Source organism: Mya arenaria, chromosome 13 (assembly GCF_026914265.1).
Source record: "Mya arenaria isolate MELC-2E11 chromosome 13, ASM2691426v1".
NCBI classification, from domain to species: Eukaryota; Metazoa; Mollusca; class Bivalvia; order Myida; family Myidae; genus Mya; species Mya arenaria.
The window spans coordinates 32,656,505-32,682,498 of NC_069134.1; the positions used below are offsets into that span (position 1 = coordinate 32,656,505).

The window sequence follows — 25,994 nt, forward strand, 5'->3', positions numbered from 1 at the left end:
CGTAGGGTGTTTTGCGAAAACGAGCGCAAAACACCCTGCGCGAGGGTCGGGATGAACCTATCTTACACGAGCGGCTATCGTAAATGCTTTTTCTCCCACCTCAGTTAAACAAAATTAAGTAAAAATGTATTTTTTTTGCTGGAACTCTTTTGTGCTTAGTGAAAATAATTGCGTACGGATATGCGATAATTCGTGGTTGTCATGGATATTCGCGCAGTGATTCGGAGTATGTAAATGGTCTGATCGGTCTTTAAATAGTTCTAAGAAAAGTGAAGCATTATTTCTTGAAAGGTGCGTGAAAACTGTTTTCTGGTGACATTTGAAGCGAGAAATAATTAACTAGCGTTCTACATATTGCCACAAGACAAGGTTTCCATGATGCGCTACAGACGACAGTCTTCAACAAGGGAGGTAATATCAATGTAGTGACCATTAAAAGAAGTTCCATACGGGCATTTTAACTTCACCCGTGGGCAAGATAAGAATTTCTAGCATGGTTAAATTAATGGATCTACTTATCTGAGGTGGGAGAAATATCTATCTTCTACCCCGAATATACTAATTATCCAAATATTCGAGTTCAACAAATATAATTGTAAAAGTTGGTAGTACCGAATTGGACAAGAACGTTTGGAAGGAAACATCGCTCCATTTTCTAATTCAAACGGTATTCACATGCCCTTTGAATGATACATTAGCTTCGTTTAGTCGGGCCGACTATATTTTATATTTAAAAAAGGTAACGCTTAACTTATGGACCAGTTCCTAAATGGGAGAAAATGTTAGTTTACATTTTTGACATTGAACGATGAACTGTTAAGGGCGGTATGTTTTAAAAAACGTTCATTTTATAATTGATAGCGAAGTCTTAATCTATAACGGTCCGAGAAGTTGTTTTCAAATTGATTATTCACTGATTCCATTGGTATATATGAATTATTCCTTATTGCTCTCAAAACTTTTCCCTGAATTATATGGTTTGCACTGATGATGGTCACCTGCAGAGCATATAATCATACGACAATATTTAACAAGATGAAATCTATAAATGATGAAAAAATACAATTAATACACGTTCATCTACAGACGGAATTACAAGCGTGACAGACTGGAATAGGTAATAAATACCAGTTGTACAAATTCAGGAGCGTATTTTAAGCAGTTACATCCCTTCTCAATGAATATCTCAATGAATATTTCTTAAATGAGGTGATGCATATTCGTTCGAAATTCTCTTGAGTGTTTAATCGTACAAGACAAGTCGGTAAAATGTAGGCCCCTAAAACCGTGATTAATGATGAGATTACCTTTCATGGCTTAATTGACCGAATATTCCGGTCCGGTGTTGAATAAAATGATATTTCTGTATCCCGAAGGGTGTCTCGTTCTTATGTATTAAGAGAACGAAATACGCAGTTTGTTTGTTTTTTAGCTTGTTTTTTGTGTTTTTTTTTAATTCAAGCCAATAGCAGACAATCTAATTGATGCTTAAGGGTCCTCATTGCCTTTGGCCATAAAATGTGACTTTGCTAAGGATGAAGACGTACTATCCATTTTTTGAGAATGTCAAGAAGGATCAAGGAAGCGTAGATGTGTGCGCAATAAAATAACGCTGGGCTTTCCCAAAATGCAATTTTATTGTCAGGGTCAACACTTCAGTGGAGAAACATGTTTGACGCATGTTTTGTTGAATAAAAAACGCTGTACTAAAAACCTAAATTGAATTAATTATAAAACGCATATTTTGGCAAATGCCACTAGCTATACACATATACATCTTTCGTATTTAGGTAGGTGTGATTGGCCTAATGACGTGCACCAGAGAGGCATAGTAATCCATGAAGGAGCGAGGTGTAGATAATTGACACATCATACTAAAGGACAAGTAACCCGGTGATTTACTGTTTATGTATATAATATGTTTAGTCTTTCATCTTAGCGTTTTTACTATATTCGTTTAGTGACAACGTGACAGTGGAGAAATATGTTATAGGGTAATAACTTGACTTGTTTTGGTAATTGTTTGAACGTTTTGAAGGAACCTGCCTATGACATTAACGTTTCTCATTTTACTGTATTGTTTTCGTGTCGATGATGACTCAATTAATGCTTATTGGTTTTTTTTCTCTTAGTATTATTTTTGGTTACAACGTATGGTCGAGTACTCTCAAATTGGTTTATCAACCCCATCCCCCTGTTGTAAAAGTTGTCGAGGATGACCGAGAGTGTAAGGTTCATCCCAACCCGAGCGTTGGGTGTTTTGAGGAAGCGAGATTAACCGAGCTTTCACAGAACACTCTGCCAGATGAGTCACGAGCAACGACGCGACAGGTCTTATATTTTACTGAGAAGCTTATAAAAAGTAAAGTGTTACATTTGAAAAGAGCACGATCAAATAGGGTTTCTTTAAGAAATTTGATCACAAAATAAAAAAATATAAAATAATCAAAAACGAACTTTTAGAGAAACTGTTTAACATCAACATTGGTCTTAGATTACAAAGAGTTGTGACGACAGTGAACAACGTGGCACGTGCGTTTTGGTAAAATGTACAAAAATGCGTTTTGAAATGTCAGTCATTTAACAATTAGTGATATAAGGAATGCAAAAAAATATATACCGTGTGTTTTCGGTCTGGATCGAAAAACCTTACCCTTGTAAACATGGTAAGTATCGTTTCCGGCTTACGCGCGTGCCCTAGCGTCTGGCTTTTCGATCCAGACCGGAAACACTTTATATCTATACATATTATTTATCGTAAAAGGCACAAAATGAGCTCATCGTATGAAACAGCAATCGGCTGAAGTTTGGCTACTGGCTGTATTTTCCAATAGTTAATTGACAAAGACTTCGTTAATATCAATGATAGGTGCAACCCTGTCACCACGAGTCATTTAGTCATATTGAAAGAAAAACACCCAAATCACCGAATGACGGAAATTCCAACCACAGCACATAACTCATTGCTTGTTTTAGTAAAACAGAAACCCCAAATCCGTTTCAGCACATCAGTACACTTCATTCCTTTGGACGCATTGTACACCCATCGCTACGCAACTGCAAAATATGCAGGCAAGGCCATCACAGAGGGTCAGAGGAACAAACTGTATGCTGATAAAGCACACATTCGAGTCACGGTAAGACACAGTACACTTTGTTGTTGTTTTTTGGTGAATTGAACTTGATGTCAAGAACGGCGGAAAGGCATGTTGCAGTTTATACATATATATTTAGTATACCCTCACTTATAAATATATGGGGATTATATCCTTTATGAGTTGGCATGGAAATTCCCGTCATGTATCGTCGCTACATTTTCTCGTCTTTTTATCAATGTTTCTTATATAAAATATATTGAAGAATGCTTATTGAAACTCATTAGATTCACTCGGCAGACAAACGATTGCTCTCTTGCTGTCACATCATTCGGACCCAACTATTTCAGGAGGTTTGCTTCTTGGTCTCCATTTCATTTTCAGGAGTTTTTGTCGGGATGTAAATAATATACTATTCGATGTTTATGAAGTGAAAAGGGTGTTTAAGCAATCGAAATACCATGATGTGCCATCATCTTGAAAGTTAGAACATGATCCTACTGTAAGCCATACAGCTGCTGGTCTTGACATTTAAATGCATTGCTATATAAACATAAGCAACAACCACGTGTTATTTAAAATGTGTGAAGGTCTATAGGAGAGTGTTGTAATGTGTGCCTACGACAATCCTATAGCGTGAATAAGGCAATTTTTATTTGTTGGGAAGGCAGCTGAAAGTCATGCACTAAATCTCAAGTATTAAATTTCAGAGATAATGATTAACTAGAAGTCGTAGGCTGCTATTGATGAAACTTTTATTGCAAGACAAACCTTTTCTTAAAGGGAATGTAAACTTAGCCTTATAGGAAACACGCGATGTCTTACAGAGACTGTCTTTATTACACCTACATCAGGCATGTTGCTATCATAATAAATGTTAAGGTCACCTACTAACAAATCTTTTTTTCGAAAATTTAGTAAGTGCGTAAAGTGATGATTGAGAAACTTCAAGCAGTAGTAATTAAACTGTTCTGGTTGATGTTGAATCGTACATATCGTGCAGTTTAGTCAACATTTTGCGATAAAATAGTTACAACCAAAGCTAATTATTAACAGCAAGTGTAAAATCCAGCCCCCCGAGAGGCCTAAAATATTTAAAAGGACCCAAGTTAAATATATTTTGCGACCACTACTTATCTTACTAGCAACTTTCTGACACTCGTCGTTGTTTCATACAATGAGCCATATTGTATATAAATTAGATATCACAAACAAGTTCGTGGCTTTTTTCAATGAGATTTCGAAACTTCAGGTCCATTGTTTTTATTACATTTTCATGTCAAAAGTGCTTAACTGATTTCAAAAAAACGGCAGGATGACTGACCTATTTGTACAATTCCTAAGGGAAGAAAAATTTTTGAACACCGGGAAGGCATTTCCTGTTAAATTTAGCGTTCTGGAATCCCCCCGTGCAAACTGAGTCTCGCGCTACAGCGGGCCACTTCTTATTCTTGTGGAGATTAAAGAAAGAAAAGAAGATCGCGAACTTGTATATACATATATTTCGACCTGAAAATTAAATTATAAATTAAGACAATTACATCGTTTAAAATGAGATGTTTACAGGAACTATTTGATATCAACCTTAATCTACAATTACTACGCGCTTGGTCAACAATTGGTGACGACAGTAAGCGACGTCGCTCGTGGTATTTGGTCTTATAAAAATGTATTTACATTTAATATCTCAGCATCCCCAGAAATAAATTATTTAAGGTGTGCAAGAAAAACTTTCAATCATCAATCATAACATTTACACTTCTTATAATAAGTCGAGATCACAGAACTAGTTTTGATACTTAGCAAGGGGACATAATCAACGTAAATGTATTTCGAAAGAATTTTTTATAATGCGGCTACTTTGTCCAATGTTAATAATAATAACACTTTAAAATACGTGAATTGTCCACAAAGTTAATACTAATACGTTAAAACGTGAATACGCAATGAACTTTTTTTCACGACAATTTTTCTTCCAGAGCTCAAACTCCGCAAGAAATCTAAAGTTTAAGCTAAACTAAGGTCCTTCTAGGAAAACAAAACTCTCCTTTTCTGTAAACATAAGCTGTTCGTTTAATCTGGCCTAAATGGTAAATGGTGATGTCTGTAAACTCAATAGCGTTGGTACCATTTCAAAGGAAATAAGTTGCTTTGTGTATGCACCAACATGTATTATAGATGACAGAAAACATTGTTTCGACAAAAATATTGCCATTGATATTTTTTATTCTTTACTTCAACTGACGTTAAACGTGAAAATAGTTCAAGGTATAAATTAATTTATAAATATTTCTTTCATGCTTTTCGATGAAATATGGAGTTCATAAGTGAAATTACTAAATAGCAATTTGATATTTTCATTGCAAACTAAGGAGTAAAATATCAACTCCCTTAAAATCCACTTTTTCCCAAAATAATGATTTAATATTAAAAAAGGTAGAAAAAGTTAATCCTTGATATATGGTATGAAGCAACTAACTCTTATTAGAAAAAGGATAATCCTATTTTTCGTGATCGCTTCGCCACTCGTCAAAATATATGTTTCTAAAACACTCGAGCAATGAAATACGTTCTAACACTAAAATCAACAAATATCCTCGATATATATCTATCGGTTTTGTGAGAACAAATCATTTTTTACCCAAGCAACCCTTTCAAACCTGCAACAATGATATGATCACTGGCATCAGGAAATATCATAGTTGTACATGGGTTATCTGTTTATATACTTTTTAAGCATTTAATACTTAAATGTAAACTAGCCAGTGATAGTAATATATAATGATTTTGCATTAAGAGTATTGTCATTTATTTAAATATTATCTGTATCCGAAAGTGAATTAAAATATATTCAACACAAAGGTTAACTATTGCAATGAACAAAGCAATACAATATATTTACGTTACTCACATACAGTTCAAAAGAATTACGAGCTAATTTTTACGGCTTTGGAAAGATTGCAACATTTGACGATTTCAGCAATTGCTTCATAAAATGACAAACATAGTTATTCATCCGATTAACATCTTAACGCATAAAATCATGCAAGTGTGTAAGCTTTATTAATTGAGGCTAATACAAGTTTGTTATGCACAGTTAAATAAAATCTTTATTTTTGAAAGCAATCGAAAGTCATTATGACAATAGTTCTCACTTGCTCAGTCCATATTTATTTTGGATCAATCATTAAATATAATATTTACTTAAGGAAACCGCGTTGACCGTTTAGCCATGCTCTTCATTGAAAGCTTTACTGCCAACCAATACAACTTATACAAGTTGTAATAACACTATCTATAAATACCTTTCATCGTAACCTAGATTTTGGGCTGGAGGTTTATTCTTAATCGAAAGTATAAACATATTCTACTCTGCATTTAACCTGTTTTATCTGAGTGATGTATATGCGCGCATTGGGTTTATCTGATAACACGCAGTTTACATTTCATACACTAGTATCACATCATTAGTTGTACCGTAAAATTCTGTGTGTGAATTATGAGGATATAGTATAAAAACCGACGTCGTATCCATTGATAAATTTGAAATATGGCTGAATATGTTTACACCATTGACGCTATGGAGGCATTCAAAATAAAAGAGGATTGCGATTCGAGTCAAAGTGATATCAGAGGAATTTGCCTATTACCATGTGGACAATTTGTGATAGTGGACTACAACAATCTTAGAGTTAAGTTGCTCGACAGAAACTTTCAGATTTTGTCTTCCTATCTATTTGAAATCCATCCCCATGATGTGTGTAGTGTAGGTGACGACAAGGTTGCTGTGACTGTTGCTGAATGGAGTAAACCTGGGGAAATTCATATTCTACAAGCAAAGGACAGCGTCTTTTATCTAGTAAAGAAGGTGAAGCTTGTCCATTACTGCAACGGAATTGCATACCATGACGATAAACTATTTGTAAGGTCTAGCTGCTCAATAAACGTTTACAATACCGAGTGTGTGTTTATAAAACAGATCTACAGCGACGACAATAACACTGAATACGGACATACTACAGTGTATAGCATAGACGTCAGTCGCGACGGAGGCCTGATCCATGTATCAGACTTTGCAAACGATCAACTGCTTACCCTCGACATGCAAGGGAAAATAAAGGCCACCCTCAAGGACGATAGACTACTAGAGTACATATCCGGTATTTGCACAACAGATTGTGGAACAGTATTTGTTAGTGAGACTGGCACACATTCTATCATCCAGGTGAACGGAAGTGGAGAACACAAGCTGCGTGTTCTCGCTAGGCGACCACAAGGGGTATATATCCCAAGGGCTCTGTTCTTTGACAGTGCACGTTCCAGACTAATCATCGGGCAACTGGATGACAACCTTCTTGTTTTCCAGTTACAATGAAATATGATTTAACCTTTCTTTCGTGGTGAAAACTTTATTTGTTCAAAATAACTCTGAGAAATATAACAATATTTTATTTGGTAAACATTTCAGAAATACAAGATTTACCCATTTTTATTTAAACACTGATTTATGAATAATAATGATACTGACACGTTCATAATAATTTACAACAATAAACCAATTTTATGATTTTTCCAATGAATTAAAAGAATTCTTAAAAGGTTGTTTACCTCATATGTTTGTGAATCTATAAAACTTGTCTTATTTTCTAATTTAATCATTTTCGGTAAATACCTAACACAGGGATATCGAATCGATTATTAGATGATGATGATGATGATGATGATGATGATGATGATGATGATGATTTGATGATGATGATGATGATGATGATGATGATGATGATGATTTGATGATGATGATGATGATGATCGTGATGATGATGATGATGATGATGATGATGATGATGATGATGAGTGATGATTTGATGATGATGACTATAATGATGATGATGCTGATGATGATGATGGTGGTGGTGGTGGTGGTGGTGGTGTTGATGATGATGATGATGATGATGATGATGATGATGATGATGATGATGATGATGATGATGATGATGTCTTTAGTTTGCTACGTTGTCGTGTTTTCACGAGGCGGATCCCGAACACTTGCAGAAATCGGTCACCTTATTCTCGTATAATTTGATATTCTCATCATTATCAATATTACTTTGTAAATGTCATCATACCTCAATATTTTAACACTCATGAAACAAGAAACAGACAGAAACGTGATATGATTTAAATGTCAATGTCATATTATCAAACAGTTTCTATTCGAGTTAGACGAAATAGTGAGGAAACTCCTTTACGTCGCAGACAATCGATTGGATTGAACCTGTTTTCAACAAAAATAAACCTATATGGACTGCGAGGTTGTTACTGTTTTTTAAAACACTAAAGTTATATGATGAATGATTATCTTATCATACTAAATAGATAACTTAGACATTAAAGATCCTTTGGGGTGCGACGGCAGCATCTGTCCTTTTCAAAGTAATTGAGCATTTAACGACTGTCTGTCTGGAAATCTGAAAGTGCTGCCAAAGAAAATCCGAAACGTATTTGTCATTATACGTGATGACACTTATGAAACAAGAAATTCGCACTTAAAATGATTGTTCCTTAAAACGTGTATAGAAGACGTCATGAATCAAACAGAGAAGACAAATTGCCAAACGTCAACCACGTTACATTACACGCTCATTCATTATTCCTATGTACTAAATCGTTGCATGCAGGTCGGACGAACTTGTCTTAAATTGAAATATAAACATCTACAAATCCATGGTCAATTGTATCAATCATATGGTTGTGACATATTGTTTAACATGTGTGCCTTAATTTTGTAATGGCTTTCTGTCATCCATACTGTAAGTTTGTATGTAAATGTAAAGTTACGTAAACTTCACCCTGTTAGCATCTTACTCAATGAAAAATTACATGTGTTGAAACCTAAAGCCATTCTGTCACAATACATACTTAAATCAAGACGTCTACATATTAAAAAGGGTAGTCCTAAAGTATATAGAATTCAAAAATACGCTCGATCAAGAATTATCAGGTTATGTATATTATGCTGACACATTTATTCATACCAAAACACTGGCGAAAATGCCAAACGGCTATTGTTGAGGTTAAAGCGTTGGCGAAAACATTAAATGGCAAAACTTATCCACCTTTAAAACTGTTATCATAAATAAATGATATTCTCAATATTTTTGGACCCCGTTAATGTCACTCCCCAATACCACAGCAATTTTTTTTTAAATGAGACTTTGATAAATAGTACATAAAATATTTCATTACGACTGCGACGGAAGAATCTGTCCTTTTCAACGTAATTGAGCAGATAACGACTTCCTGTCGGGAGACCTGTAAAAGTACTTCCGGAACTTGTTTTTCTCAGCTTATGAACTAAACTGCGCACGCGGAACAAATATTTGCTATTTCCATGGTAGGAGCGGTTGTTATGACATTGCTTTTGAGGGTTTGCTGTGTTTATTTATGTGTATTCTAGAGAATTTACGATCAGGTTAGCAATCAGGCTTGGACAAAAACATTATCTCCAACTATTTTGTTTTCATTTTTGTTGTTCTCCATGCCATTTCAATCAAGGCACAGTTATGATTTACTGTCCATAACTTCACATTTTGTTCATAACTATTACTACCACGTTATCACCAACGTCACAGAATCATTCGATACAATTCGATCTGCCATACGCACGATGCTATTGATCAAGGTTATTTAAAGTACTGTTCTGATATGTATTATTTAGGGAATGTATTTTTTTAATCATTAAAAAAAAAAACAATTTTACCAGTTCCAAGATTTACTACGATGTCTACATGTTTCCATCGCAGTTGAAATAAGCAAGGAAACGGATGTAGGAAATATAATAATATAATTGTGCTCTTGTTGTTGTTTTTCAAATATATTTTCGCTACAAAATGATTGTTTCATTTATTTCGGGATATTACTTAACAGTATATTAATAATTCATAACATTTTATATCAAGCTGTAATACAAGCTGTTTTATGATTGCATCAAGGATTTTGGTGCTACATTTATGAAACGATACATTTGAAGAGTGCGTGTATTTAAAAACAATGTGCACGTTTCCTCAAGACAAAGACGTGAATGGAGGACTGATGGAACCTTTACAGAGAAGAAAGGTGTTTAGCTTCAGCAATCGCTTTTCACTGGGAAGAATAACAAGCAAGTTATGTGTTGAACAGAATATTCTAAATCTTAATGTTTAAAATGGCTCATCCCTGACTTTTACAGCGGGTCTGAAAGTCGGAACCTATAACGAAATATGTCTGGGAAATTACTCTAATTGAACAAGAGAACAACCTGCTATAATAGATACATTCTGGAAGTTTTGGTTCGATCATTGGCATGCGCTGCAACACTTTCAACGCCTTCTTGCTCCAGCTCATATTAAATGATTCCGAATTACCAGCAATTACCAGCATTGCAGTGGATGAGGTACATGCATTTTTACAGCCGACCAATAACACCAGCTGTAATGAAATATACAATCTTATAAAAATGTGTACTTAGTGTGGCTGTGGTATGGGTCATAATAAATCAACACTGAGAGAATAATTTCAAATAAACAGACGATCTGTGTAGGTTTATATATAACACCAAGTTACAGATGTTTGTACATTTTCTTGCAAGCAGTTTATATTCTGTATCCCTACCAAAAACCACAATGGTTTGCCTACAGGTATTTTACTCAAAATATCTCCGGCTGTCAGATTGAGAAAGACGAATACATTCACGAAAACAGTAGCAGTATGAAAACGGCTGTTTTGTTGTTCATTCACAGGTGGCACACATTGTCAATGCCTATAGTACCGGTTAATATAAAACACATATTAAATTCTCCCGAAAGTCAAGAACTGTAGCTTAAGCCTCTACATTTAAAAACAATTTTTAGGATGGTTTTACAATATCATCTTATGATAATCAGGTACTTTTTGGTGATTAAACCAGTGTATTTAGCGCTTACAATTGCCACAACAGTTATATGATTTCTCATCGACTATTACCATTTTTGGGCATGTAATGCAAACCCCCGAGCTTCCGAAAGGGGCACATATTTTAGACCTTATTATTTTTATTCCGCTGTCCTATTGGTATTTCCCTTAACGAACTGTTACTGCGGTTACAGTTATTGCTTTGCAAACAGGGGATACTTGCTTTACTCGTTTATTCTGTAACCAAACACCATTGGTGTGGATACAGATGTCTTTGTGAATTTCATTTCATTGCTAAACCAATAAGTTGATATTGAACAGACCATATAAGAGTTTGCATCTTGTTTTACATTCAATTTTTACCTTGTAGTACCTTTATATTAGAGTTTTGCAAGTATCTGTTTAGGATAAAAAATACGCATCAAGTACACTTGATGGAAAATGATAAACGTTTCACAAAGATGATTCAATGATTCAACAAGCAGATCAAGATCCAGCTAGATGATTGCAGAATTGTCGTCTGTATTGACACATTAAGGATGTAACTGTGTCGGTTAGTATGTATACAATCACAGCCTTGAACCTTTAAAATGTTGCTGTTCTTTCGTTTTTGTATTTGGATAATGAGCTTTTTCTTGTATAAATTCGCCAATGGTCATTTGGTGTAACGATGACACAGCCATTTAATGAATGACCATAGGTCCCGAAAGAAACGATCAAGTTGTTTGTATTGCTATCAATGGCTATGTGCCGAATGCTTTGCATGTTTGCGCTACCTTTCGACTCCCTATCGGGCAATATTTTAAAAGACCGAAAAAGGTCATGAGTTAGAACACAATGTTTAACCAGCGACTATCTAATGTACATTAGGACGTTAAAAGTGGAGATTTGGGATCTTGAACTACGTGTCACTGTCAATGATCGTGACTCCTAGTATTATACGGCATAGCATATACATAGCAACACTAATTAAGCAAGCCGCAAGTCAAGTTTATTTCAAACACGAAAGTAACTGAAATACTTAAATTTGGTAACCATCAGGATATCAACGATACTCTGTATGACTTATATTGCTCGTGTTAATAAACAATTTGAACTAATGACCTTAGTTGGCAACAGGTAAGAAGACCTTGCGAAAATACTTCATAGCAAGTCCGCCAATTTTGATTATTACTCGCTTCAAAATGAACAGCTTACTCCATATTATGTGAGATTAGCTTAGGGTGGTCAATTGTTCTGTTTTATGCTTTCGGCGTAAATTGAGCACTAAGATCGCCTAGTCGCCTCAGTGCTAGCGTGTTCTGCAGTTTTCATATGAAGATGGAACTCACGGCTTACGAAATCGCTGTTATATCATTAACAATTCTTGAGATGACATAAATAAGATGTCAGTACTGAACAACCATAAGTTAAATGATTACACACGAGAATCGCTCATTGGTCGATAGCAAAGGCGCAATAAATCACCAAATGGTATCAGCGTTTTGCACAGAATATTATTTAAACATGACGCCTTGAGCAGAAACACCGACACAACAAGCTAAAAATACCTTTGAATATGCGTTTCTCATATTTCGGAATCATCTGCCAAAGATTTCTCTGCCAGTTATCATTATACCTTTTGATGAAAATTGCCCCAGGCATATGGTCTCTGTATTATGTAGAATTCTTGGATGTCGGAATAATTATCAAGTTCGAGTACACTAAAAGTGACAAACTCTAAGGAAACAACATAATAAGCAGTTATTAAATCATATGTAAATAAATGTTGATAATATACATGTTTCAAATGTTTTAATCCATCTCCAACTTGGTTTTAGATAGTTTCGTCTCAAAAGACTTAATCAAATTTTAATATAAAAAAACTCAAAAGCGTTTTCTATGTGATATTTAATTCTGAGCACTATCGGGTCAAAGAGATGGTAAATCGCCAAGTACTATAACAATCTTACTCACACAATATGTCGTATATATCTGTTTTCAGTATTCGTAAATAGACATAGTAGCATTGGTAACAGGTGTAACAGGTGTATGCGTCAAAGGTATTAAATGTTAAGAAACTTCATAAATACAAGGGTATGAACTGTTTCAGAAAATATTTACTTTAAAAAATGGCTTACTTCCCTTTATATATTGTATAAATACAAGGGTATGAACTGTTTCAGTATCCACTAACTTTAAAAGCTTGGCTCATTTCGCGTTATATAATTATTGTGGAACTACAAGTGTGTGAACTGTTTTGGTAGCCACTTACTTCAAAAGCTTGGCTAACTTCCCTTTATATATTGTATAAATACAAGGGTATGAACTGTTTCAGTATCCACTAATTTAAAAGCTTGGCTTACTTCCCTTTACATATTGTATAAATACAAGGGTATGCACTGTTTCAGTAGCACTGACTTTAAAGGCTTGGCTCATTTGTATTAATACAAGGGTGTGAACTGTTTCAGTATCCTCTTACTTCAAAAGCTTGGCTCATTTTCCTTTATTTATTGTATAAATACAAGGGTATCAACTGTTTCAGTACCCACTTACTTCAAAAGCTTGGCCCTTTTCCCTTTATGTATTGTATAAATACAAGGGTGTAAACTGTTTGAGTATTACTACTTTCAAAGGCTGGGCTGATCCCCCTTTAGTTGTGTGCTACATTTGAATATTTCATCATTTTCAAAGTGCCACTGGACATGTTTACCTAAGTAAGTTACATGACCTTACTGTTTAAATAAACAGGCCAAGGCTGCTACTAGATAAATGTAAGTCGGACAACGGAGCCTGTTTTCATGGGTATGTAACATCCTGTACGGTTGAGATAATCATTGGACATGGTTGCCACTGGACAGGTTGATCTGCGTATGTGTAACAAGCACTACGGTTCAGACCTGTTGAACTGAGTATGTAAGATCTTACGGTTCATATAAATATAAACAAGACTGCAGCTGAACCCGGTGTCATAAGTATTTAAAGTGTTCTTAAGGTTCAGATAAAAAAAACGTATAAGACCGCCACTGGACCTGTTATCATCGGTATGCAACATGACCTCATAGTTCGGATGTACATTGGACATGGCTACCACGAAACTCGCTGACCTTGGTATGTAACAAAACCTTACGGATAAACATTGGTTGCCACTGGACCTGGTGTTCTTAGTGTGCAATATGATTTAACGGTCCCGATATTGGACTGCCACTGGACATGTCGTCCTTAGTTTGTAAGTTGACCTAACAGTTTATATAAGCATTGGGCAAGGCTGTCACTTGACCTGTTTTTTTAGTTTATAACATTGCCTTCAGTTTCATATAAAATGTGTATGTCAATAATGTCAAAAAGGATGAGCACTTTAATTAAGCGTTTATTGCATACATCAAAACCACAAATTAATACACAGCCATTTGCAAGCGATCTAAAGTTTGAAACCTGAGGCAAGCAAATATTGAATCTTTATTCCTAGAAATAGACCATGTTTGTCAAATAACCTTGATATTTAAATTCATGTGTGACCATGTTTGTATATCTACATATATTTGGAAAACTGTAACGTGTATTTGTGATTTAGTAAACACGTCTAGCATAACCAATTTGGGTATTGAAATAACTCAACTTGCTTTATCCTATCTGACTTTTAAGTTAATAATCAAATATCGTAAAAGTGGTTACTATTCGCATGTTACAACAATCGCCAGTTTAATAAATGTTGTTTGATTGGTTGGTGCATCAAATTATTTTTATCTATTGATAATAAAGCACAATAATTGTCCTTACCTCTATCTTAGGGGTGAGAAGAGATGGTAAGTGGACACTTAGTACCGCCCTGTATGAACTTCAGACTACGCTACGTTAAAGAATGTTGTTTTGTTTTCTTTCGTTGTGCAACTAAATAAAATGGTTTTCGTTTTGCCACCCAACCCGTAAATAATAGACTTCTATTGCTTCATTAATGGTTTCATGACATTTGACCTAGTCTAAGATTTCCTTTTGTTTCGGTTTGAAATAGAATGACAATAACATATTACCTGAATGACAGTTGTCTTGATTTACTTATAAGTTATAAAGCATATATCAACACAAGCATAAATCCCTACTAAATAACGTTAGTGTTATATGAAAAAACGAAATCGAGTATTTCAGGGATTTGATTTTGAGAAAAGGTAAGGTGTAGGGTAAGGGTAGGATATGGCTAGGGTAATATTTGTATCCCCTTTATCATTAAGATTTTGTGAAAACGTTTCCCACATCACTTCCAACGCATAATAAAATATATTTATTTGGTGTTTTTGCAAATGAAGCAGTTTAATTCACACTTCCTGTGGTAAGCAACGTGTGCGAATATATTTGGTCCACGTCTTCAATTTAAGGAAGTGAGTATCCAAACTAATGGTCCCCAGGCCTACCAGTTAAGCTATTCACGTATAAAATATATTGCTAACTAGACAGTGCGACATTTTGAAGTTGTGAGCAGCTAAAAGGGTAAGACATATATTTTGTATTGACATTTATTATTCAAAATCTGAAATTAAAAACAAGGTTAGTTTTCCTTTTGTTTTCTTGTACCCTTTTAGATTGAACAATCATGCGTTTGTTGGTGCTCGGAATTGTCGGCGTGTTGGGCGTAGCCATATTTCTTGGTTGCTCCACAACCGCCTATAAAATGAGCTCATACGGAGGCTACGGAGGTGGATACGGAGGTGTTGGATATGGCGGCTACGGATACGGCGGCGGTGGCGGAGGCGGTGGATTCGGTGGCGGTGGGATCATCTCGATGCTCATTTACCGTGAGTAATTTACGTTTCGTTGGGTTTGAGTTCTTGTCAATTTATTTAAGCTCGAACGTGCAAACAACTACATACCGATAGTGCTTTCGTCGGAACTTATACTGGTGTCTGTTTGGTGAAAATTATGTATAATTCGATACCACCATCTTCCAAATGAGAGGCTCGTACCTATTGTACTACTGCACCTTATCCTAGAATTATATAATGACATTTGGATATTAAATCATGTCTCATTGTTTGGTTCGAGTTTTATCAAAAGCTGCAGAAAAGGAGGATGGTTGTATGTGATAAAACAAAACTCCGTTTCAAAATTCATCCCTACTGTATCTCCATCTACATTCAACATTAAAACGTTCAAATGTTATAACGTTCTATAAATGAACGCAAATACATAACGCTGATTAAGGTGCAACGGTACTTTGTGGTATATTTGTGTGACGTGTGTGCAACCCTGTACAAACCTTAGACTGTGCACATGATTAGCATTTATTAAATCTGCTAAAACAATATAGCCCTGTTTCATAAACCTTTCGGTTTTGCAACTATGTCTTGGCCACGTGAGATGGCCACATGTGTGTGATAAAAGACCCAAAATTGAAGGAAATATATTTCTTTAATGTAGATATTATTCTTTTTTTATTTCAGTTTTTGTTTTCATCATAATCATCCGTCTGCTGTTCGGTGGAGGACTTGGTATAGGTGGAGTCGGCGGAGGCGGAAAGGGCAACAGCTATTAGAAAATCGACGGATGAAGTTTAACTGGTAACATTTTTACAATGAAAATAAAAATACTTTCAAAATAAGTAGATAATAACGAATCATACCATCTGACTGAAAAGACAAGCCCAGTAGTCGGACAATCAAAAGTTAACCCTGTTTAAAGGCACAAAAAGGGGACGAAACGACTATGAAAAGACACAAACGTATAAACACAATATTCTTACACACACCACCAAAAGCAAAACAAAATATAAATGACTGTTCAATGTTCATAACGAATAACAATGAATGATTAAAGAATCTTTAGCACGTAAAACTAACTTTGAGATCTGTAAGGTAATTTGTTCTTGGTTCCTTTGAAAATAGTGAAATTGTTCAAGGCTCCAATATCTCGAACAATCCATAGCCCCTTATTCCAAACTAAGCCCATTCTTTACTTTGGTAGAAAGTGTGTATAATTCATCTTGTAAAGAGTTTTGATACTTTTAAAGTTAACTATTTCAAAAACAATCATAAACAAATATGTGTAGCTTTTAAATTATAGAATGAAGTTAATTTAAGTATTTTTTTTATTTAAACCGTTTAATTCTTTTCATTTCGTATTCTGTATTTTCAGATAACATCGGACGGACAGGGCATTGACCTACCTTGTTTAGCAGTTGTTAATCAGTTGTAAAATTCGATTTTCAATAAATGTTGAAACATATCTTTATTTAACTTGTATTGATATTGTCAATGCCATAAGCCAAATTATGATTCAATACATATTATTGATAGTTACAGGCAATATTTAAATATGTTGTCATATGTTGTTCGCAAATGTTCTTTTTATACGATCTTGTCTAAATAGCCGAGATGCTTTTCGACAAGTCTTAAGGTTTTTGATGCTACCGGGCATGTTTAATTGAAGTATAGTTACCTTATCTGCCTCATCGATGCAATTGTTAGCATGATCTTTGGTACGTTTATCACAATAATAGTGAGTTTTCAAGTGAGATAGGTATAGAGGTAAAATTGTCCGCCTCTAAACTAAGAGGATGTTGGTTCAATCCCCAGTAGTCATAATTATTTATGGCCTCTCAAAACGAACACGGTTCTTTTTTCTATCCCGGAAATGGACTTGAGTATGACTCATATCAGATCTCAGCCGTCGATCTAAAATAAGTTATGATAAACCAAGGGAGAATCAAGCGTCACAAACAGTTCTTCGATCACAGTGTTTATATAAGTCCTTATGAATCCTAACATATGTGTATACGGTTATTTTCAAGATTGTGTTACTGAAGGATGTCACTCCCAGAACATAGTACATAAACAGTGTGCACATACTTAAAATTATCTTATTGTGAAAAAACAAAATACGTTCCCCAAATGCAATGTTCTTCAATAATATAAAAAAATTACAGTGAAAAGCCCATTAGACAAAATATGAAATACAACCTCTTTTTAGGTCCAAACGACACTGAACGAGAAGACCAATTGTACAAACCACAAACTGACCACACACGCATCATACCAATATATGTGAAAAACTACAGAATCAAGCTCAGTAGCAAGAAGTTTAAACATTAACCCGGTTTAATGGCACTGGGTAAACGCCAAAGAAATAGAACACACAAAAACAAAACATCACAAACAAGAAACAAGGGAAGAACAGCACAAAACTCCACCAACAGCACAGTGCATATATACTATATATAAAAAAACTAGGTATGTTTATCCACGATTGTTAGGTATCGCCTTGGAACGGTCAGTAAAATGTTAATTTACTGGAGGTTTAAACCAGTTTACGTAGACAAACCTCACTCTTATCCCAACAATACTTATAATGAAAAAAACGTAAAAGGTCGATCTTATCAACGAATGCATTAACTTCAGGAAACTTAATACTAAAACAAATAATAATAAACGTATAAGAATACCCCAAGTACTTCAATGATTAGAGATCCCAACTCTATCTGCAGACGGAGGAATACAATTCAGAGCACCTAATGCAAAAACTTTTCAAAGATTCGATGCAGTCATTGTTTGAAACTATGAGCATCACACATCAGTCTGCCTTACACAATAAAAGGTTTAAAACTGTGAGACTCATAGAGTTTCATAATAAAAAGCATCATTGTACTAAAACTGGAAACAAATAAAGAAAACATTATTAAAAAGCGACATATAATAGCTAATATTTTCCAAATTATTACCTATGTAAAATACTTGCAGAAAATGAAGTTGATGTTGTGTATGAAACTTTTTTCATACTTCAACTTGGTAACCCCAATATTAATCATTAAACGAGCTAATTTTTGTTTGTTTTGTTTATCCTCTATTTAATATCGATTGAGAAGATATATGAAAAACTGATATTAATCACTCTCGAATCTGTTTCCTTCGTCATCTTTAAACGAATAAGAGGACGCTCGCCATACAGGGGACACCTTGCCCACTAGTCCATTTGACCACCTAATGACTGCCGCGCGTAGTTCTTGCTGGTTTCGCTCTTAGTCTGGTCATATGGTGTTTTTTGGCCACACAAAACTGGACTTAGGATGTAGGACTTAAGTCTGGGGTCGTGATTACGTACGGTCACAATGCTTCAAGTCTCAATTGTTAAACCGTGTTTGCAAAAACACGCAGACTTTCAATTTCTTTGAGTGTGAGTCCGAGCCTGTATGTCTGCAAATGAGCAGTGCCATCGGCAAACATTTACCTCAAGTAGTATTGGGTATCGACAAGCGTTAAGGGCAGATAACACCAATTTGGAAGTTACTACGTGCCTCGTTCGTTTTTATAACACATGTCAGTGAATCAAAACATGGTTTTACCATATCAGACCATGGGTACTTTCCATTTTTATAAGTTTGGCAGGTGAATGATAAATTGACTTATGCAACAATAAAAATCTTGCTGAGTATTCTGGATCTACGTGATCCTCTTTTTTGTTACATTTTCACCGAATTTATGTACTCTTTCACAAGACGTGGTCACATTATAAAGTGGTAACGTTCAATCAATGTTGTTGTTTTTCTTAAAATTTCTTCTTACGTTGTTTAATGTTTGGTCCACAAGTGGAATTTTTATTATCATATATTGTGTTGGGTTCGTGAAATGCTCTGACTTCAATATCGATACTGTAATTTCCCGTTGGCTATGGAGGCTGAAGGTATTTGTAGACAGAACAGGTTGCTGCTTCTCGTAAATTTAAACTTCATCATCCAATTAATAATACCAATGGATTGCAGTAACTTTTTGTTATGTGTAATTGTATTATTGACAATGATTAATATTTCAACTGGTAAAATATATTATTTATGAAATTTTATGATATTGCTATATCATTTTATTTATGTATTTTTTTAAATAATAAGAATTGACTGTGTTGATTTTGCTAAAAGGACGTTGGACTCTTAATAATGAAATTGATCAATCTTCCAAATTTGTTCAGATATTGACATCAGTTTTAAATCAACACCTTTACTGTTGCGTCAGTCAATTTATGAGATTTGTGGTTCAAATATTTTTCTTGACACTTCCTGTGGAAATCTACGTGTACGTTTTAGGTGTGTTTATGTTTTGAAGGAAATCCGCAGCAAAATTACTGATCCCCACCAGTTTTCCTGCGGGCATATCAAATATATAGCACGTGTAGCTCCCTCCAATTCAGCGCGCATTTTCGATATTGCCGAGGATAAGCAAAGAAGGTAAAAACACTTAACCATTTTTATGAAAATAAGATTTAAATTTAAATAATAATTCAGAGTATGATATTAGTCTGTGTTTCACAGAGCATTAATTGTCAATTTATTGAATGTGTATATTGAATTACTAATTCAAAACTGAAATATCAATTCGGAATAACTGAATGATAGCGAAAAGATCAACGCCAATTTTATCATAATATATTAACTCAGTAACTTCATTTAAATATTTCAATGGAAAATTGTACACAGCATTCTAAAATTACACAAGTTTCGTTGACAACCCAATTAGTTACGCAAATTAGACCGCATCATTTCGTATGTTGGCATCATACTCTATTTAGTTACGATTTGTTTTGTATAAATGCTATACTGGAAAAGAGGATTTAAAACGTAGACTAGCTTATATTTTAATTGTTCATATCTTTTCATTATCTTAGAAATAACAACCATGCGTTTGGTAGTGCTTGGACTGTTGAGTGTGCTGAGTGCAATCTTGTTCCTTAGCAACTCCGTACAGGGCGGCGGTTATAACGTTGGCGGCTATGGAGGGTATGGTTACGGCGGCTACGGGTTCGGCGGAGGTGGCGGTGGCGGCGGGGGATTCGGAAGTATCTTCGGCATACTCATCTTCCGTGAGTATTTTGCGCTTTAAAAATATATACCTACAGTTCAAACTCATGAATTTGTTTACGATTACTGTTATAAACTGATATGAAATACATTTAAACCCTGGATAAAATATGGTTTTGCGGCTATTAGTACGTTTCCTATGTTTGAAAATTAAACGTATGTATGTTTGACACATAAACATCACCGCTCCTTGAAATTAATATTTGGCATCAGTATCGCGTATGATACAGTTTAGGATCTCTAGCTGATGTCGTTCTGTAGTATGAAGAGTTGTGATCCGGGAACGAAATTAAACCGGTTTTGAATCGTTTTCAAAAAACCATTCATTATATAAGCGTGTAAGATTGACCTAATTATAAAATAAATGTTCTCGCACTGTCTCTGGCGATAGAGAGTGAAAAATTAATACATAAGTGTATTCAAGGACTTATAGTATGTATGTATAAATAATGTTTCATTTATTTCAGTGTTTGTGTTCATCATAATCATCCGGGTGCTGTTCGGTGGAGCACTTGGAATTGGAGGGGGAAGCAACAGCAACAGCTATTAGATAATCGACAGATGAGGTTTAACTGATGTGTATTTTACAATAAAATTACAAAAAGAGGACCTCAAGCACGTTTAAACAAGAAGATAATAAACTCACTTTGTTAAAACGTAAAGTAAAAATAAAAGTGCAAGTTAAATGCTCATCGGTTCGCTTATTGACGACATATTAATAGTATTTTTATTTCATAAAAATGTATGTGTTTTGTTTTTCAGATTTTACCGGACTGACTTGGACTGGACCAACGCATTGAATCAAATTTGTTTAAAAGTTGTAAAAACTTGATTTTGAATAAATGTTGAAGCATGCATTTACTTGTACTGTTTTTGCTCGATTTACCAAATCAGGCCCCAATTTCTCGAAACTTCTTAAGCTTAACAGGCTTAAGTCGCTTATTTCAATTAGCCAGAATACATACTGAAAATGGATTTTGATAAATGAAAAATTGTTAATTCTGATAATCATACAGATTGTTCCTACATAATTTCTCAAAATTCTTGAAGAAGTAAATATAACACATTTTATAGAACAACACAAATAGTGAGATTAGCTTAATCCTGTTATAAGGGACTTAAGAAGTTTCGAGAAATTGGGCCCAGAACCCCAAATACTGATCATTCTTTTTTCAGAAGGTCTTGTGTGATTGATCCCTGAAGTATTACCACCTTTTTGTAAAGAATAATAACTAATACTAAAATGAAAAATACAGGGTCAAGCCTAGAAGTCTAAAATCGAATATCAACTCTGTTTAGAGGGACACGGCAAGCGCTCAAACACCAACGTGTAAACAGCACAAACATAGACACAAACAGATCACTTACGCGTCAAACTTGTTTTACCCATAAATGATAGAGTATACCGACTTGGAATGGTCTTTGAAACACGAATACAAGGACACACACGTTTACAGTCACATCACCGTTCATTCTTTAAAGGTACAGTTTAAGGAATGTGTGGAATTGATTGGACGGTACAGATAATTTGCCACTCGACTAAATGGAAACACTGAGGTATATCTCAGGATAAGGAAAATAATTCTATTGAATATTGCCCCTGGGGTTTAACGGTGTAAGGCACATATATACACTTTAACAAACACCGGATAGTGTCTGGGGATCACTTTAAAGGGGCTTTACTGTACCTTGACGGTTTCTGATAAACAAATACGTGCATTTCAGATGCCTTGTGACCCCATAATTTTGGAATCAATTAAAAGGGTTTTTTGAAAGAAATGAGCTATTATGTTCTTCCGAAAATGGTGTAACAAATGAGTTATTTGTTTGGTCTTTAAAAAATATATGATAATCTTTATTATGTCATTTTCGTCTGATTTCAGTTGAATGGGCTCTCTCATGTCTTGTACAATGCTCTTTTAATGATGAAATAAAGTGTGGGAAATCATTTCGAGTGCTAAAACTAAGAGACTGACAGATGGAACCCTTCAGCAAATGTTGATATTTACTCAAAAATCGTCTTCGAAGACCACAATTTTGAATACCATTACTAACGAGATTCGGCGCGTCGCTGTAGCGTGATTGGTTGATTTACAAAAAGGTCAAACTATCCATCAAGTGTTGTATAAGTCCTCGTGGTTAAGATTTAGTTGTTTTTCGGGGTGGGGGCGGTCTTGTCTTTACCGGCGTGGATTCGCACCTCTCTAAAACCAAAATAGATTTTTATACTTTGATTGTATTACGTTCTGCAATTTCGGTATCAAAGAGTAAAATTATTATATATTATAAAAAGAGTGTTTTCAAATGCATAGTCGTGAAAACAATATCCAAAATCATGAGCAAGTTCCTTTGGGAACAAATATACAAACAACATCATGTATGATGAATCTCCGGCATAATAATCAGCTAGCAATCAGATTATTGAGACATGTTATACCATATCTCAAGCTTATTCGTCTATCGGATACAGATAGTCGAATTCAGCTAAATCTAACGTCCCCTTGCTTTGCTCTTTCTTAAGAACAAAGATCTGGTTTATGCAAGTGCGTTTTTTTTCTGGATTTTTTTTTCAAATTATTTTAATCATACATTGTCTTAAAGTTATTTTGGAGCGTGGTTGGTCCAGGTGATGTTTGTATATCTATCACGCTCGTTCAGTATCGTTTGAGCCCTTAAATTAAGTCCTCTACACTAGCGACTCACCCGGCGCCCTCACTACTTTTAATTCGATATAGGGGAAAAAGTAATATAATTTGCCCAAAATGCACCATTTCGGAATAGAAAATGTTAAAGTATTTTGGGGGGGAGAACCCCAAACCAACTCTGTAAACCACATATCTTCCGGTTCTGAGGGAGGGACGCAACTCAAAGACTTACGCCCCTAAGTTACGCCCGCTCTAACTTCCAATCCTAGAGCCGCCCCTGCTCTAACCTGTGTTTATATTTGAATGTCTGGCTACTTGGCTTGTGTTGTGAAAACACGGTCCTGATATTAGTATTATCCCAGTCTTGCAGCTTTACTTCACAAGTTGGACATGACATGTGTAGGTCTGTTTGAAAATTACTTCTTGACAAATCATTACCATTTCATTAGGAGCAAGATGTAGTAGATGGACAACCCTGCCTTATATGTTATTATCTTATACATCAGAACTAATATCATATTATCTTTTAATACTCAACTTACTGCGCAAATCTATTAAATTCAAGTATATTTTCAATTCAGTATATTTGTAACTGCGTTTGACGTTATGGTTTATGTTTTAACGGAAGTTTTTCCCGAGGGCGTATCGCACCGTAGACAGAACGACGCAAGACTCAAACTTTAATCTTTGATGTTGTTTTTAATATCTATAATATACATGTAAATCGATAATATTTATCAGTAAAGTATTGATAAGAAACGAAAACTATATATGTTATACGTGACTAATTTTACAAATATTAGTTAAACCTGAGCAAAATATTTTTATTAATGTTTTTTTAATTAAAAATTCAAAACTCAAATTCTCAGACTAAAGACGTTCGTAAATACGGGCCCTGAGCCCAGACTTGCGATTTAAGACTTAAGACCCAAATTGAAAATCTTCATTTCATTATAATGTACCTTCCAACGATGCATTGATGATGGAAAAAAATAATTATATTTTACAATTATTTACATATATTTTTATTTTGAGGACGGAACGAAATAAAGAGGATTATTTGTCAATTGATGAAAAGAAATGATTTTACTGAGAGAGAGACTTTAAACTGTCAGTTGCTACGGCCCCTGATGACTGTGTTTAAAGATAATGTTTGCTTTCACGTTGTGTAATTACAATTTTAATAGAAAATTGGTACACGGATTTAATAACAAAGTGACTATAAGTTTTCATTTTCTCTTCGTCGATGTTAACCCTGTCGATAAATCTAATCGTACCTATCCAACTTGTACAGTGTACCGTCTTATATTGAAATACAGCATTGCATTTATTGGTTGAGTGTAGCCCTGTTTCTGAAATAGGTTTCATAAAATTGTATTTTCTGTTTTCAGCGGACGCACATGGACTTGTTCGTAGCTGTCTTAGAATCGTGAAAAAAATCTTAAAGCATACTGTATATGTTTGTTTGTTTTTCTTAGCCGAATAAACCGGACTGGTAGGGTTGTGATATCCTAGAGTAACTGGCTGATATTTAATGGAAATCTATTAAAATATTTGCCAACCACCATGTCTCCGATTTGATATGTTTTATTTAATTTAAGACGCCATTCAGACGGTGTATTTGAAAAGCCCCGTGGTTAGGAAAATTTTATATAAGCATTGACGTCATTATTGATATTTTTACTAAATATACCTATATGCCCCATAATGCGACAGGATGAGTAATATAATCATGATTCACGTGTATGGCTGACATTCGGTCCAGCCAAGCGCGGGTAAAATCCCCGTCCTGCGGGGACGAACTGCTGGTAAAATCACCGCCAAATGCCCTCACACCCCATGGACCCTAGGTATTGCCCTTTTCCGCTTTTTTTGGTGCGAAGACAAAACCACCCCATTTGCACGGCACTGCGGGGTAAAATCACGCCCATTTCCCCGGCTATCCCCGGTATCCCTCCGGACCTGGGGCCGTGGTTACAATTAACTGGTGCATAAAGCGTCAACCCTTAGTACGAAAACCTTTCTAGCTATCCTGAAAGAAGAAACCCGGAAAAAAATTGCAAAATGAGTGACATCCTATGTAGAATAAAGACACCTGGTCCTACTTAGTCCGTTCTTAATTGTCAGACAGATTTCCACTGCATAATCAGCTCAAATAAAACTTGTATTTAAGTGTGTTGATTATGGGAATCATACAGAATGCATCATTCTCTGATATCAAATGCCAAGAATACTAGTTCAAAAAATGAAACATGTGGTTTGTAGTCGGAATTATAATAAAAGGAAATTGAAAATATTCGGCAAGATCGTTTATTATATGAATGTTGTTGTTTTCGATCGGGAATCGATATGGCCTATTATACTGAATTTAAAGGGACTGCACTCCGTATGATGAAATTGCGAAAAAAAGAAAATTGTCGAAAACTGACATAATCTTGGTATCGATGTGTACAATTGATTTATTTTTCGCGGTGTTTTCGTATTGTTCCATTAAAAAAGATTACCGGGTAT

General features: G+C 34.9%; 1 protein-coding gene and 2 long non-coding RNA genes across 4 annotated transcripts in view; all 3 read left to right on the forward strand.

Annotated features, from left to right (window-relative positions):
• The window catches only part of LOC128212891 (helicase with zinc finger domain 2-like), a 376,344-nt gene that overhangs the window by 309,434 nt on the left and 40,916 nt on the right, over nt 1-25,994 (forward strand). The gene's annotated exons all lie outside the window — the stretch shown is intronic.
• Nucleotides 13,668-17,219, forward strand: LOC128212899 (uncharacterized). 2 transcript variants are annotated; one of them, XR_008257633.1, is made up of 4 exons: nt 13,668-13,720; nt 15,581-15,793; nt 16,439-16,555; nt 17,130-17,219. It is a non-coding gene; the product is annotated as an uncharacterized LOC128212899 (long non-coding RNA). The 2 variants fall into 2 exon arrangements; XR_008257634.1 differs by lacking the exon at nt 13,668-13,720 and adding an exon at nt 15,409-15,488.
• Nucleotides 20,137-21,693, forward strand: LOC128212898 (uncharacterized). The gene is made up of 4 exons (XR_008257632.1): nt 20,137-20,208; nt 20,646-20,840; nt 21,306-21,404; nt 21,601-21,693. It is a non-coding gene; the product is annotated as an uncharacterized LOC128212898 (long non-coding RNA).